Source organism: Hyaena hyaena, unplaced genomic scaffold, assembly GCF_003009895.1.
Source record: "Hyaena hyaena isolate Hyena2069 unplaced genomic scaffold, ASM300989v1 scaffold_478, whole genome shotgun sequence".
NCBI classification, from domain to species: domain Eukaryota; kingdom Metazoa; phylum Chordata; class Mammalia; order Carnivora; family Hyaenidae; genus Hyaena; species Hyaena hyaena.
The window spans coordinates 680280-697315 of NW_024081110.1; the positions used below are offsets into that span (position 1 = coordinate 680280).

The following is a 17036-nucleotide window of genomic DNA, read 5'->3' on the forward strand; positions in this document are numbered from 1 at the left end:
GGGGTAGCCTGATATTCCTTATGAATTTCAGGATGGATTTTTTTATTTCTGCAAAAATGTACCTTTGGGAATTTTTATAACAGTTGCATTGAATCTGTAGATTAGGTAGATTTGGGTATGTTAGTATGAGCATCCTAACAATATTTAATCTTCCAATCCATGAGCATGAGCTGTCTTTCCATTTATTTGTCTTTAATTTCTTTCAGCAATGTACTGTAGTTTCCAGTGTACAAGTCTGTTACCTTCTTGGTGTATTCTTAAGAGTGAGAGGGTGCATAAAAGTGGGGAGAGAGGGAATCCAAAGTAGGCTCCACACTCAGCCCAACCCAAGGCTGGATCCCACAACCCTGGGCTCATAATTTGAGCTGAAACCAAGAGTCAGATGCTCAACCGCTTCAATTTTTGGAAAGATTTGGTAAAATTAACTGGTTCTGGTCTCTGTTGAGGGGTTTTTGAACACTGATTCAATCTCTTTTCTGGTTATTAGTTCTGATTTTCTCTTTCATCACGATTCATCCTGGTAGGGTGTGTTTCTAGGAATCATCCATTTCATCTAGGTTTCTAACTACTGGCACACAGTTGTTCTCTTATAATCCTTTTGATCTCTAGTAAATGGGTTGTATTTTCCCTCTTTCTTTCATTTCGGACTTTAGTTTTTTATATCTTTTCTCTTTCTTCCTGTAAATCTAGCTACAAGTTTGTCAATTTTGTTGATTTTCTCTGTTGTTGTTCTATTTTCTGCTTTATCGCTGCTCTAATCTTTATTTTTTCCTTCCTTTGCTAGCTTTGGGTTTAGTTTTCCTTTCTGTTGTTTGCCTGACAGGTTCATCCAATCTCCGAGGGTTGCTATGAGGCTTGCAGCCAATGGGACTCGCAAAAAGTCTACTACGTGCATCAGATCCTCTCCGAACCCCAGCCAGGGCTAACTAGGAATACGCCTGTGCTTCATTCAGGTGGGGAGCTGGCGGCAGTGCAGAAGGGGATGCCCCTTCCTGCAGGCTCCTACATTACTATGTTTCAGCCTGGATGAAATGCAAGAGTTTAGTTTATGCACAGCTGTTAAGTGAGCCATCTGGGCTTTTCCAGAGGAAACTGAAGAGTGACCTCTAGAAGTGGCTCTATCTCTGCTTTAATGTGAAGTATGTCCCCTCAGGTAGGCCTCGTCTAGGACACTGACAGCCTGGCAAGAACACAGGGTGTGATGAGTGTAAGCAAACACACTGTGGCACAGCGATAGGCCTGAATTGAATCCCCACCTCCACCACGTAGCAGCCGTGGGTCTTTGGGAAAAGCCATTTTACACACCTGGGTTCATCCCATCTCTACTGAAGGCTGATCATGTGCCTGGCCTCAGAACCCAATGAATGTTCTGAGGTTCTCTACCCCGTTCATTAAGATCATATAAAAATATCTACTGGCTTATAGTCTTCTCAATGAAGCCTCCTAAAATTATAAAAATGAATATTCTACATAATAAATGGGAGAGGGAATCAGGCCATACCAATTACTGGTTGGGCCTTAATAAGTTTTCAGAGCCAAGAATCCCTGGGAAGGTGCTGTTACACAGAAATGATCATGGTTAGGCCACAGGTTGTTACCTTGGACTCTTCAAAAACCAGTCCAGTCGCTTCTGCAGAAGATAGCTTCTTCCCATAGGAAACTTGGCAATAAAAATTAAACTTATTTTCTAGGAAAAAACGTAGGCTGCTAGAATGACCAAATTATAATAGTCTACATTTCATCTTTTGTATCCTTTCCTACGTAGGCTGCTAGAATGACCAAATTATAATAGTCTACATTTCATCTTTTGTATCCTTTCCTACTTATATAAGGAAGGAAAAAAAAAAGAATTAACATTTTGCATTTCTGGCTCCTTTCAAAGAAAAACATCATTACCTTTCTGATTGTGTTTTGAACAAACACAGATCCTTCCGGAAGAAACTCATCCCTGTGGGGATTGAAAAAGGATCAGAGCTAAGCACTGAAACAAGCAATTAATTCCCATTAGAGGATTAAGGCACTCATGTTCACTTTGAATCAGAAAAACAAATTGTGAATAAAATCATGTACAACCAAGAGGTTACTTGTCAAAGTTAATAAATTAGAGAACTGAAGGCAAACTGGAAAGCACAGGAGAGGCTGAGCACCACGTGAGGCACAGACGAGCACACCGGTGGGGTTTCAGATTCGTGGGTAAGACCGGCCGCTCTCTTTCAACGCCACGGAGCCACGGCAGGCGCTGGAGGGTTAGTTTCTGTCCTACGATGCTGTCCTTCCGCTGACAGATGGGGTCTAGGAGAGAACATCTAAAAGTGATTTCGACCCTGTTATGTCACCGTCGCCATGCAGGAATTTCCCTACAATATCAATGAAAGAGACGCATGCATGAGATGCTAACGTTCAGTCTGGCAGGAGTCGATTCTAAATGGCCTGACACACCTCATCTGCCACCAGCGTTACCGGTGTGCACAGGACCGCGTGCAAGGCCGCTTGGGAATCAGAGAGCCCAAAACTGAACCCCTGTCCCAACTGGCTGGGAATGATGGGGACAGGCACAGTCCCAGAAACGTTTACTCCAGCAATTCTGCTTACTTTAGCACTGTCAGTGTTTAGGAACACAGAGCCCCCCGTGGAAGCGGCCCGCTGGCCTGGCCCCGCTGGCAACGCCCACCCCTTACTCAGCATTTTCGCTCTTCAAACACAGCCCGTCTATGGTTTCATATTTCATTGCTGAGGCAGAAATTGAAAGTGATTACGAGTCATTCCCATAATTGTTGGATTTTTCCTGCTTAATTTTTTTCTCAGCCACCTGGTGGTAAGAGTGTAAAAGGCAGGGTGTAAGTAGGAGTTACTGTGCTAGTTTACAAACGGCAACTCTCGCGAAGGCTGAGACCACGTTTAGAAACACACGTACCGGGGGAAGCAAAGGGCTAACAGTGAACTCTCCTTAAACTTACCAGCAAAGGGACTTCAATGGACACCAGCTTCTAACATGAAAAGAACCTTTAAGTAAAGGCACCTCCATAAAATATTCATCCCGCGTGGATTAAAATTTAATGAAATGGAGGAAATGTTAGTAAATCTGTATGTTTTCTTAGATAATTCATCAAGCCACTCACACTGTTCACTGCCTGGTGTCAAATAAGAGCATTCGAGAAGGTGAGGGAAATGGCGGGATTTGGGTGGCACGAAGCTCAGCGCCTAGGAGCCGGCCCTGCCTCTGGGCACCGCAACGTTTCCAGAAACCCCTGCCCCAGAGAAGGGCAGGCATCCGCCCAGCCTGCCTTCTCCCACCTCCTCCCACCGAGGAAGCCGCGGTCAGCATCGGCTCTCGTAGACCCAGGCCACCCTGTCACGACCGAGGACCCACTTCAGCAGAGGCAGCTGCCGCCCCAGTCCTTCCGCGGCCACCAGCCGCTTGAGCAGATGGCACCAAGTGTGGCCGAATCTCGGCAAGAAGAGTGCTGCGCTAGGGCGCCTGCTGGAGGAGGGCACTTGTTCTGCAGAAAACTCTGGCATCTCAGTCAAGTGGCTGCTTCTCCCCCGAACTGTAACATTATTTTCCCTTGAGAAAACCCCCGAGTGTCTGATATAGTTACACATTAATTCTTCAGAAGTTTCTCAGAACTGTAGGAAACAGGTGAAAAAACAAAATGCCTTGAACTTTAAGCTGGAGCTCGGCCTGGAGCACGAAGCGCTGGAAGGTCACGTCACTCTCCCCTCCGAGCGGCTGGTGGGCGACGCGCCAGGGACGGCTCCGGCCGCATCCTGTGGGCGCTTTGATGCTGCCACTCTCCTGCTTGCTGGTTTCTTTCCAGCAACGACAAAGGCTTCCTGCCTGGCCGACCCCTCGCCAACCCCACCGAATACCCCGGAAACGTTGATGGCAAAACAGCTTTCTTACATTAACGGAGCGGCTCCGGTGAAACGGCGGTGCCTTTGAAATCAAGAAGCGAGGGTCTCTGCTCACAGCTGCCCCCGCCCCCCCATGAAACAAACAGGCACTTTATGGTCCCTGATGCCACACTGGGCCCCCTGAATGCTGCCTCAGCAACAGTTCCCTGCGCTTTCACTCTCTGGCCATACTAGACGCTTTCACAAAGAGAGGTTTGAATGCCACACCGATTTTAAGGCAATTATTTTACCATCTTTAAAACACAAGCTGACCAACGAGGGAGACATGACCATGCCTCTCACCCCTGGGCCCACTCTGAAAGTCTGGCAAGGGCAGCTGTAAAGGCCCCAAACGCCGAGTCAGGGAATGGGCTCTATGGAAACGGGCTGGCCGGTGGCCTGGCCAGGGTTGCCGGGGTCACAACAGCAAACACCAGGCACGGCCGGGGCGGTGGTGCTGCTGGCTCCTGGCAGGAGGCTCAGAAAGGTCTGGAGAGGCCTGGCCCCACCAGCCAGAGGCAGCCTGATGCCCAGAAGGTGCGGAGAGTCATCACCACAAAGCCCACCTGTGGCTCAGAGGGGACAGTATGAATAATGCCGGCCATCAAGGGTTGACAGCATTTCCTCCGTGCCCGGCCCCGTGCTAAATGCTTCACTTACTCTCTCAAGTTAACACTCAATGGGAGAGCCCCCTATTCTCTAGCTTCTCCCCATTTTACAGATGGGGAAGCAGGGGCAGAGTGACTTAAACACGGTGCCTAGTTACAGCCGACAGAGCAGAGGTGTCTGCCTTCACCCGCCCTGCCCTCCGAAGGCTCTCACCCGGCTCTGGGAGGATGCATTGCTCTCACGGCCTCCGGCCTCCAGGGGCTCGGGCCACCCCTGCACACCAGGCTCCCTTGATACCCTCACCCGGAAAGCACCCACAGCTGTTTACGGAGACCTGCAGTCTGCCAGGCACCATGGGCTTGGCGCTCGGAGGCCACCATCCCAGAATTATTAATAATTTTATCTTTGAGCTTAAGTGACTCTGATGAGCACTAGCAAACAGACGAGATCCACGCAGCCCCACCGCACACGGCATTCTCGGTGCCCTGGGGACACAGAAGCGTGGGACTCAGTGCGACTCTGTGAGCACAAGTAACAGGTCTATGACTGGGTCAACCGGGAGAAGCAAAACCCCGTTCCCAGCAGAACTTGCTTTGAATGTAGGAAGGCGGGGGTACCTTTGTCAGAATCACCCACCCACATACGTAATGTATGAATTTTCTTATGTACACATTACATCTCAAAGAAAACTGAAGTAAAGGAAAAGATGAAATGAGATCACAGAAGGGACGCGGTCTGCCGGCCTCTCGTCTACAACTACTCTTGGCAGTTTATCTTCTTACCTGAGTTCAACATGCTCCACTGTCCCCAGTCGGGGCAGACCCTTTCCGTCTTTTATTTAGGACTTGTGGTGGCCTCCCTCAGTCACTTTCTGGAACCCAGTGTGCAGGAGGAGGCCAGCAGACTTCTCTGGATCTGCTGTCTGGGCTCCCGGAAGGTGAGGCGGCCCTGGAAGCGGGGCCCAAAGGTGCAGAGAATCAGCTGCTGGGGTTCAGACCTGGCCCCCCCCCCCGCGCCCCCCCACCCCCCAGGGCCCGTCCGCTGCTGACCGGGCAGAGGTTCCCACCCTTGGCTACAAGAAACAGAGCCTATAGAGAGGAGCGGGGCTCGTAACCGACATGCCGGCAGCTGCTCGGCCGCGTCCGCTCTGCCTGGCACACACCCTCGGGTCAAGACGAAGCGCCAAGAGCCTGTGCCGTGTCCCAACCCAGTGTCTGTCTGCGGGCAGGGCAAAAGGGCCAACGTGGCCAACGTGTCTGGTGAGAGGCAGGCAACTTGCATCTCGGATGCCCCTGAAGGTCTTTGTTTTCCCTCCGTGACAACTCAGGCCACAAGCGGCGGAGGGAAAGGGAGGGACTGTCCTTTGGTGTACGACCGGAAGGTTTTTACAGAAACATTTTAAGGCTATATTAACAAAATGGGTTTATTCAACTGTTCTGCTTTCCTTGGGGAGAAACGGGGAGCTTGGAAACACAACTTACAGTGAGTCAGAAGCAACACAGAACTATTACAAAATGTCACACAAGGCCATGCTTTTTTAGGTGGTGTGCTAACTGTTCTATAAAGAGGAGAACAAACACGTGTCTAAACAACTCTTAGATGGCCACTTTAGAACCAGGCCTACCAGTGAGTAAAAAAAACTGTTAGGAAGGCAGATGAGGCCTCCTGGCTAGGTCTGAGCCCTCCCTCCACTGAATATAGTAGTTCACAGCTGTGGAGAAACAAGCCTCCCAGAAGGAGCACCACACAGAGAGCTGGGAGGTCAGAGGTCAAAGCCAAGCCCCTGCTGCCTGTCAGAGGGACCTACCTCACCCGCCACATGGGGCCAGGCCACAGCGGGTGGCCGTGGGGGGTGTGGGCACCCTGGGCTCAGCTGCCCTGGGACCCGGGATCCACAGCGAGGCAGATCACCGGCCTCTCTGAACGACGTGGGACAGAATGAATTAGTGAAAGGACTCTGGGAGATGAGCAGCACGGCCTAGACTCCCAAAGGGGCCCAGGGCGGCACTGGCAAACCACCAGGGCTCCCGGCCCCGGGCAGCCCACAGTGAATCCACAATGAGCCAAACTCCACTCCCACTGGGCTCTGGAACTCAGGACTCAAGTTTTCTGGTAACAAACAGATCTACCTTCAGAATTACCTGGGCTGAGAATATTGTTAAATCCAGTTCAAATTCCCTGCCAAGGTGCTGGCGCCCCAGAGGAAGGCAGGCCAGGTTGGGGGGGGGGGGAGGAATTGGAGACCTAGCAGGACGTTAACGGCCTCCTGGCCACCAGAAGAATCGCGCCCGGTGCACACGTGACACACACATCTCCATTTCTAAACAGGTTTTAAAAAGAAAGAAGCCTTCTAAAAAATAAAAGCACAGAAGACTAAGCCTTCTGGGGTGTTGATTACCTACCTATCCCCAAAGCACCCAAACCTTCCCAGTGTTTTTCCCATTACCCTGAGTTCAACTCAATTAAAACTGCCGAGAGAGCAGCAAAGCCTGAATTCTACAGAAGGAGCGGGGAGGAAATGAAGGCCACGTTACTGAACATGCTTTTACACACTTCACACAACATGGAGCCATTTACTCACATTCCTGTGGGTCCTACACACACAGCTGGTCACTGCTGATGGCAGCCAGAGCTCCTTGGGTCCAAAACTACTAGAAAAACGTGTTGGGTTTCAAGGGAACTGGAAGCACTGAACGGAATCCAACCCTTTCATGTACGAAACCCCCACCAATGTTTTTTCCAATCGCACTCTAAAAGCTCTGTTATCACTCGGACCAGCGGACAGAAGTCAGCGGCGTTGAGGCTGAACACCCCACCCTTCCTCAGGGCCCCTGACACTTGGGCCTCTCCGGTGTTCGGGGGTGGATCCCAGGACTCAAAACATTACTGGAAAGCACAATTTGGTCTAAACTCGGCTTTTAAAAAGCACTTAAAAGCCAACAGAGAGTCTATTCCTGGAAGAACAAAACTCCGTCAGAATGTAAAAATCTCCTACTACTTTATGGTTATCAGAGAAGAGCTACGGCTATATTCAGTTTAAACACTTTTTCAAACTTATTTCAAAAACAACAGAATAGCTTTGTTTTTCCATTACTGGATATGTTTTTTTAGGGTTATAAACGTTCTTTCAATCATAATAAACTGAAGGACTGAGGGAAGCTACCATGACTTTACTTGAACATTTTCCTAATCAAACAGCCCAAGAATTTTAGTTTTTTGTTTATAGGAGCTTTGTCATTTTCCTTGCCCCAAAGGACTTTCTTATTTAAAAACAAACAAACAAAAAGCCATGGTGTATATATAAACCCAGACAAGAAAATAAGGTGTCTCTCCCCTCCACCCTCCTCCATCCTGGCACCAACCAGCCTGTGGTCTGCAGGACGAAGGCCCATCTCCCCACCCCTGCCAGACGTCTTCTGGTATCTCAGGAGTTTCTCCAAAATGACGAAGAAAGCAATGCCCCTCCCCCTGAGGCCACGCTTCACCAACCACAAACTAAAGGTTAACGTCCCGGTGGAGGCCCCCGCGGTGAAGGAGCCGTGCAACTCTCTACCGGTCCTTCGAGTGGGTGCCCACAACCAGGAGCCATGGGCTCTGCTGTCCAGCGTGACATACGGTGCAGAGGGGCGGGGGGAGGGGGAGGAAGGTGAGCTCCAGAAAGAGCCTCCTCTCTGTGCACCACCCCCCAGCCTTCCTAAGGAGGAGGGGACCCCACTAGGCAACAGCTACCAAAGGAGCTGGTCCTTCAAAATTCACGCAGATGTGGCATTGTATCACTGCAACAGTGACTTCAACTATAAGTTAAGGAATCTCTCTCTCTCTCTCCCTCTCACTGTTCCAGTCTTGGAATAAAGACACTTCTTCAGAGAGCGGGGCCCGGTCTCATAGCGGGAGCAAGACCAATGCAGCCCAGGTGGACGGAACCTCCGTCCCAGGTGCGAAGCACCTGAGATACATGAAAAGATGATTATAAGACACACTGTGGGGAGGCCGATGAGACAAGCCTGGGGAAGCAGGGCATCGCACGTCCCGAAGGAGAGTGACCATCTGAACAGCAGAGTCTTCAAGGAGAAACAGGAAAGAGGTGGACACAGTCAGGGGATGGCTAGGGGACAAACGGGTGGTTTGAGCCTGGAGGACAGCCTGGGGGCTGGGGCATAAGTGTGAGGCCAGGACCACAGGGGAAGGAGGGAGGCTGGGTCCAGATCACTAGAGACCTAGCTCTCCAGCCCTGTGTGATGGGTGTTAAGCCTGAGAGGGGACCTGCTAAGATTTGTGTTTTAAAAAATTACCTGGGGCGCCTGGGTGGCTCAGTCGGTTAAGTGTCTGACTTTGACTCAAGTCATAATCTCGTGGTTTGTGAGTTCAAGCCCCGTGTCCTGCTCTGTGCTGACAGCTCAGAGCCTGGAGCCTGCATTGGATTCTGTGTCTCCCTCTCTCTCTGGCCCTCTCCAATTTACAGTCTGTCTCTCTCTCTAAAAAATAAACATTAAAATAATTTTTTAAAAATTACCTAAATGCAACCCCAGTGGAAGACTGCTTGACATATTCTGATCAGAACCATTTATAATACCCCAAATGCAGATACTACCCATCAGCAGTAATTAAAACAGGCTAATAAAGTATGGCATAATGTGGAAAACTCCAGAGCAGTGAGAATGAATGGACAGTTATATGTAACAACACAGATGAATCTCACAAGCAATGCTGAGTGACAGAGGTCAGGCAGAAACAGCACATACTGTAATGATGGTATTTATATGAATGTGAATAACAGCCAGACTAACCTCTGCTGCTGGATGTCAGAACAGTGGTTACCACCAAGGAAAGCCATGAGGGCACGTGATTTGGGTGCTGTTTACATGGTCTGCTCCTATTATGAAGTCCATCATGCTATATGATTTCCACACTTTTCTGATGTTATACTTTCATAAAATGTGCATTTACATTTTTAAAACACATATAGTAACAGAGTAGAAGACAGACTTCCAGGAAGGAAGAAAAGAAGAATAAATTAAGCCAAAAGTTTGCAGAAGGAAGGAATAACAAAGATCAGGGCAGAAATAAAGGTCAGAAAAACAGAAAACATTAATGAAACTAAGAGTGGTCTTTTTTTTTTTTAAGATAAAATTGACAAAACTTTACCTAGATGAACAAAAAAAGGCTCAAGTAAATAAAATCAGAAATAAAAGACATTACAATTGATACCATAAATACATAGGATCACAGGAGACTACTATGAATAATCATCTGTCAACAAATTGGACAACCTATAAAAAAACGGATAGACTCCTAGAAACATACAACGTATTGAGACAGATCAATGGAGAAACAGACTATATGAACAGACTGTTAATAAGTAAGGAGACCAAATCAGTAATCAAAAGCCTCCCAACAAAGAAAAGCCCAGGACCATATGGTTTCACTGAATTCCACCAAACATTTAAAGATGAATTAATGCCAATCCTTCTCAAACTCAGCCAAAAACTGGAAGAGATGGGAACACTCCCAAACTCATTTTACAAGTCCAGCATTAACCTGATACCAAAGCCAAATAACAACACCAGAGGAAGACTACAGACTCATATTCCTGATAAATACAGATGCAAAAATTCTTAACAAAATATTACTAACCAAACTCAACAGCATATTAAAAAGGATCATACGCTATAATCAAGTGGGATTTATCCCTGGGATACAAGGATGGTTCAACACACACAAATCAACAAATAGGATATACCACATTAACAGAATGAAAGAGCAATGAGGCTAAATGAGGAAATAAAGGCTCTATACTGGAAAGGAAGAGGTAAAACTGTCTTTGTATCCAAACTATAAATTCTTGCATATAGAAAATCCTAGAGTCTTCCAAAATACTGTTAGAACTAATCAACACATTTAGTTAAGCTGCAGAATATAAAATCAACACACAGAAATCAATGGTCTTCTTTTATAATGACAAAATACCTGGAAAAGAAACTAAGGAAACAATCCCACTCCACAAAAGCCACAAAAAGAATAAGTCAAAAAAAGAATAAAATTCCTAGGAATAAATTTAACCAAGGAAGTGAGGGATCAGTACACTGAAAACTGTAAGACTTTGATGAAAAAAATTGAAGACATGAACAAATGGGAAGATATCCCATGTTCATGGATTGAAAGAATTAATATTGTTAAAACGTCCATATTACCCAAAGCTATATATAGGTTCAATGCAATCTCTATCAAAATCCCAATGGCATTTTTCACACAAATATAAAGGACAATCCTAAAACTTGTACAGACCACAAAAGACCCTATTAAATAGACAAAGCAGTCCTGAGAAAGAAAAACAAAGCTGGAGACATCACACTTCCTGATTTAAAACTGCACCACAAAGCTATGGCAATTAAAACAATATGATAGTGCCATAAACACAGACACATTGGCAGTGGAACAGAATTGACAGTCCAGAAATAAACCCCAGCATATACGGTCAACTAATATTGGACATGGAGCCGGGAATACACAATGGGAAAAGGACAGTCTCTTCAATAGTGTTGGGAAAACTGAACAGCTACATGCAGAAAAATACAACTGAATACTTCCTTACACCACTTGAAAATTAACTTGAAATGGATTAGAGATTTAAATTAAGACCGAAGCTTAAATACCTACAAGAAAATACAGGGGAAAAGCTCTTTGACATTCGTTTTGTCAACAATTTTTTAGGTATGACACCAAAAGCACAAGCAACAAACACAAAAATTGGTGAGACTACATCAAACTAAAAAGCTTCTCTACAGCAACCCCCCCCCCCACATACACAACCCCCCCCCACACACACACAAATTAACAATGAAAAGGCGACCTATGGAATGGGACAAAACACTTGCAAACCATATATCTGATAAAGGGTTAATATCCAAAGAATATATTTTTTAAAAAACTCATACAACTCGTTAACGACAACAGCAAAAAAATGTGATTTGAAAACGGGCAGAGGAACTGAATAGACATGTTCCTAAAGACATACAAATGGAGAATAGATAGATAAAAAGTGCTCAACATCAGAGAAATGCAAATAAAAACCACCATGAGAGGGGCACCTGGGTGGCTCAGTGGGTTAAGAGACTGACTCTTGTGCTCTACGTTGACAGTATGGAGCCTGCTTGGGACTTTTTCTCCCCTCTCTCTCTCTGCCCCTTCCCAGCATGAGTGCTCTCTCAAAATAAATAAACATTAGAAAAAAAACAATGAGATAATCACCTCACACCTGTCAGAATGACTATGACCAAAAAGATGAGGTAACATAGCAAAGGTTGACAAGGACTAGAGAAAAGGCAAACCTTGTGCACTGTTGTGGGAATATAAATTGGTTCAGCAGCTGTGGAAAACAGTATTGTAGATCATAGTTACGTCACGGAAGAATTAAAAACAGAACTACCATATCATCTAGTAATCCCACTCACAGTTATAATCCAAAGAGATATCTGCACTCCCATGTTTACCGCACTAATTATAACAGCCAAGATACGGAAACAACCTAAATGTCTGTCAACAGATGAAAGGATAACAAAGATTAGTGGGTGGGTGGGCGGGTGTGTGTGTGTGTGTGTGTGTATGTGTGTATGTGTGTGTGTGTGTGTAATATATAGAATACTATTCATCCACGAAGAAGAAGGAAACCCTGTGGTATGCAACCACATGGATCAACCTTGAGGGCATTTATTAAATGAAAGTCAGACAGAATAAGACAAATACCTTATGTTATTACTTCTATGTGGACTGTAAGAAAGCCAAACTTGTAGAAACAGAGAGCGCAATGGTAATTACCAGGTGCTGGGGCTGGGGGAAATGGGGAGATGCTGATCAAAGGGTACGAACTGCCAGTTAGAAGATGAATACGTTCTTGGGATCTAGTGCACAGACTGTGAATACAGTTAACAATACTGTATTATATACTTGACAGTTAAGAGAGTAGATCTTAGACGCTGTCACCACAAAAAATAAATGCTAGGGACGCTTGGCTGGCTCAGTCAGTACAGCATGCAACTCTTGATCTCGGGGTCACGGGTTTGAGCCCCTCATGGGTTAGAGGTTACTTAAATAAAACTTAGGGGCGCCTGGGTGGCTCAGTCAGTTAAGCATCTGACTCTTGAATCAGCTCAGGTCATAATCTCGCAGTTTGTGAGTTCGAGCCCCACATCGAGCTCTGTGCTGACAGTGCACAGCCTGCTTGGGAGTCTCCTGCTCTCCTTTCTCTGCCTCTCCCCCAACTCAGGTGTGCTCTCTCTCAAAATAAACACAAAAAAATAAATACATGAAACTTAAAAAAAAAAAAAAAAAGAAATTATTAACATGTGACATGATAGAGGTGTTAGCTGGCACTATGGTGGTAATCATATTGCAATATAGAAATGTATCAGATTGGGGCACCTGGGTGGTTCAGTTGTCCAACTTCAGCTCAGGTCTTGATCTCATGGTTTGTAAGTTCTAGCGCTGCATGGGGCTCTCTACTGTCAGCTCAGAGCCTGCTTCAAATCCTCTGTCTCCCCCTCTCACTGTTCCTCCCCCTACTCACATGTGCGCATGTGTGCTCTCTCTCTCTCAATAATAAACATTAAAATAAATTTTAAAAATGTATCAGATCAACACACTGTATGCTTTAAACTTATACACCAATTATATCTCAACAAAGCTGGAAAAAATATCAATGGAATATTCTTTTCATGGTAATGGGAATGTTAGAGAATTAGATAGTAGTGATAGTTGCACAACCTTGTGAATATACTAAAAACCACTGAATTATATGCACTTTGATATGATGAATTTTATGGTATGTGAATAGTATCTCAATAAAAGTAACGTTAAAAAAAAAATCAATGGAACAGAATAGAGAGTCTAGAAATAGATAAAGGTACCAAGGTAATTCAAGAATGGACAGCCTTTAAAATAAATGGTGCTGGGGGCACCTGGGTGGCTCAGTCGGTTAAGCATCTGATTTCAGCTCAGGTCATGATCTCACAGTTCATGGGTTCAAGCCCTGCATCGGGCTCTGTGTTGACAGCTCAGAGCCTGGAACCTGCTTCAGATTCTGTGTCTCCCTCTCTTTCTCTACTGCTCTGTCATGGTGTCTCAAAAATAAATAAACATTAAAAAATTTTTTAATAAAATAAATGGTGCTGGCAAACAGGATATCTGTATTAAAAAATTTAAAAAGAACTACAAGTCGTATCTCATTCCATATACTTAACTCAAAATGTATACAAACTGTAAAGCTAAAATTCTAGAAGGAAAGCTTTTGATAGGACACAAAAAGTACAAATAATAAACCGAGAACATGGATAAGTTAGACTTCATCAGAATCAAAAACTTCTGCTCTCAAAAGGCTCTGATGAGTAAATGGAAAGGCAAACTCAGACTGGGGAAAACATCATCAAAACACACACAGACAGACGCTGGAGATACTGCAAGTCTGGCTCCAGACGACTGCAAAATAGCAAACAATGCAATCAGGCAAGTCGAATGAATTTTCTGGTTTTCCGGTGCATATAAAAGTTATGTTTACACTATACTTTGTATTAAGTGTGCAATAGCAGTATGTCTAAAAAACTGTACATACTTTAATTTAAAAATACTTTATTACTAAAAAAAAAATTGCTAACTGCCTGAGCTATCAGCAGGTTGTAATCACTGATCACAGATAACAAATACAGTTCACCCTTGAACATGGGTTTGAACTGCATGGGTCCACTTATAATTGAATTATTTTTGATAAATACAGTACTGTAAATGCTTTTTCTCTTCCTTATGATTTTCTTAATAACATTTTTTCTCTAGCTTACTTTGTTGCAAGAATACACATAATATACAAAATCTGTGTTAATCACCTGTTAATGTTATCAGTAAAGCTTCTGGTCAACAGTAGCTATTAGTAGTTAAGTTTTTGGGGAGTCCAAGTTACATGCATACTTTCAGCTATTTGTGGGGGTGTGGGCGTCCCTAGCCCCTGCATTGTTAAAGGTTCAGCTGTTTAATATTAAAAGACTGAAATACTGCAACAATTACCAAAATGTGACAGAGACATGAGCAAATGCTGTTGGAAAAACAGCACGAGTCCACTTGCTTGGCACAAGGTTGCCACAAACCTTCAATTAAAAAAAAAAAAAGCAATTATCTGCAAAGTGCAGTGAAGTGATGTGCAATAAAACAAGGTAGACCTGGATATATCTGATAAATTACTTATATTCAGAATATACAGAGAACTCTGAAAACTCAGGAAGAAAAACAACCCATGTAAAATGGGCAAAAGTTTTAAACACTCTACTGATATATGAATCTCATAAGCACATGAAAAGATGCTGAATGTCATTAATCATTATGGAAATGCAAATAAAAACTATAATAACATACCATCATAGAATGGGTAAAATTGAAAAGATTACTAATCAAGTGTTGGCAAAGATGTAGGGCAACTGCAACTATATGCTGCTTTCGGAAAAGAGTGCAGCAACTATGGAAAACAATCTTAAAAAATTAAGCATATATTTATCATACAACCCAGCAATCTCACTCTTGGGAATATACCCAAGATGAATAATTCCATATCCTATATAAAGACCTGTACATGAATGTCTACCTCAATTCTATGCACAGTAGACCAAGAGCTGGAAATAACCCAAATGTCCATCTACTTGAGAATGCATAAATTGAACAATATAGGTGTAATAATACGGATAAATCTCAAACGCATATGCTGAGTGAAAGAAGCCAGATGCAAAAGGCTACATGCTATATGAGGAGTGTCCACTGACATTTTGGGAAAAACCAATCCTGGGGGCGGAAAACAGAGCTGGGAGTAGAACAGAGGAAACTGCACAGAACCATGAGGCAACATTTCAGGTTGATCAGAATGTTCTGTGTCTGCTTATAGTGGTGAGTACATGAGTATACACATTTGTAAAACTTCACTGAACTTAAAAAAAAATTATTGAATGTCAAACATTAAATAGGTGGATCTCATCTCATATAATCAGTGAGACAACAACCAACTTGTTTTTTAAAGGCCTGCCAAACATCAGTATTTGTACAAAGTCCCTTTATCCACTGTGACTGTACTTGCTTTTGTTTTTAAAAATTTATTGATTTTTAAGTCCTCTCTACAACTCAGAACCCGGAGTTCGAGAATCACGTGGTCCATGATTGAGCCGGCCAGGCACCCCCTGTCCTTGCTTGTTTGCAATATGTTAGGAGTGCATAAATTTGAGGCCTTCTCTTTCCAAACTGATCTGATCTATCCATTCTTTTCTGCTCCAATTTTAATGAAGATGGCTGACAAGTCTCTTTATATTCTCTTTTCTTAGCTTTTCCCCAGGGAGCTTAACTCAAGTCTATATCCAGAAACAAGATGGCATTACCCTGGGTTCAAGTTCCAGCCATACCAGGATTACCCATTTGCTGGCTGGATGACAAAGCCCTTCCTCAGCCAGGCCCTTGAGGAGATTGAATAAGGACATGGAGCACCAGGTTTGGCCTCAGGCACCTAATGCCTGTTTGACAAATGCCTGTTTCTAGTATTTTCACCTAGTGAGCCTCCCAGTTAAGGACCTAGATCTCTGTCATCATCACCTGACTTAACTGGATGCCTTTGACTTGCGGGTTTTTTGTTATGGAGTTTTCCATTTCTTCACGTAATCTGTGTTTATTCCTAGACTCTGGTCCGAGGTGTGTGTGTGTGTGTGTGTGTGTGTGTGTGCGTGTGTGCGTGCGCGTGTGTGTGTGCGCGCGCGCGCCCACGCTGCTCCTGGAACACAGTGCCCTAAAATACAATGCAGGGCTTCTCTAAGGAACTGGGACACGTGCCCCAACATGACTGATGTATGTGTGGGGGAAATCTGTGCTGTCCAGAATGTCTCTGACGGCCCACGCTGCTGTAACCCCCCTTCTTCAGGCTGGTGACTGTGGGGGATCATTTCACACACACACATACACCCAGAGCACCCAACACTCACGCACCGTCTCATCAACGCAGTCCCACAAAACACCTCTTCTCTCCCTTTCGACTCTGCACCCATAGGTAAGCTCTTGGCGGCACTCACCTGTCTCCTAAACATTCAAACTCCTGGAAGATTTAAACTCTGTTTCAGTATTTCAACTTACATTTCTTATTAACTTGCCTCTAATTATCTAAACCTCCTTGAGCTCGCCATTAATTATCTAAACCTCTGAGCTCACCATTAATTATCTAAACCTCCCTGAACTCTGTTTTATATTTCCTCTTAGTTCTCATTTTCCCGTATAAGCAAAATTTCCGTATTAGTTACCAACTGCCCAGGAGAGTCGCTTATTCCTGTTTGTTACTGAGAGGTAGGCCCCACCTCTTGCTCCATGACTCCCATTTCTGACCCATGTTAGAGCTTGTGTTCGCAGTGAGGGCCCTTCTGAGACATGAGGCCTATTTCAAAGTGGGATTTTGAAAAGCCAAGCATTCTCCAAGTGCGTCCCCTTTTGCCAGCTTCAAAACAAAAGCAAATCTGTGCAATTAATATCTC

The 17036-nt window shown here is 44.7% G+C and overlaps 1 protein-coding gene and 1 long non-coding RNA gene across 2 annotated transcripts in view; one reads left to right on the plus strand and one right to left on the minus strand.

Moving 5' to 3' along the window:
• The window catches only part of GGACT (gamma-glutamylamine cyclotransferase), a 54089-nt gene that overhangs the window by 8573 nt on the left and 28480 nt on the right, over positions 1-17036 (minus strand). The window lies entirely within an intron of this gene.
• LOC120246661 lies at positions 373-16174 on the plus strand. The gene is made up of 3 exons (XR_005532099.1): positions 373-415; positions 824-953; positions 15849-16174. It is a non-coding gene; the product is annotated as an uncharacterized LOC120246661 (long non-coding RNA).